We start from the raw sequence: 270 nt of genomic DNA, 5'->3' as shown, positions 1-270 counted from the left end.
ATGGCCTACCAGTGGGGCTGGATTTGGGGACACTATGGCCCAAGGACTTTTTCCATCCTGTTTCCCCATCCCTCAGCACCCTCCTGCCTGCTCTCAGCTGAGGGCATCAGCCTCTATCACTTGTTTGTCAAACTTTCAAACAAATTATTTCCTCTGCTTTCTCCTCTTCTGCTCTTTGCACCAGAGAAGAGAAAAGAAAAGCAAAAAAAAAAAGAAAAACCCTGATAATGACAGGAAAGCCACATACTTAAAATATATATTTTAAATACA

The sequence above is a fragment of the Pterocles gutturalis genome, unplaced genomic scaffold (assembly GCF_000699245.1).
Source record: "Pterocles gutturalis isolate BGI_N339 unplaced genomic scaffold, ASM69924v1 scaffold27713, whole genome shotgun sequence".
In the NCBI taxonomy this organism is placed as follows: Eukaryota; Metazoa; Chordata; class Aves; order Pterocliformes; family Pteroclidae; genus Pterocles; species Pterocles gutturalis.
This window is presented reverse-complemented; position numbering follows the sequence as displayed.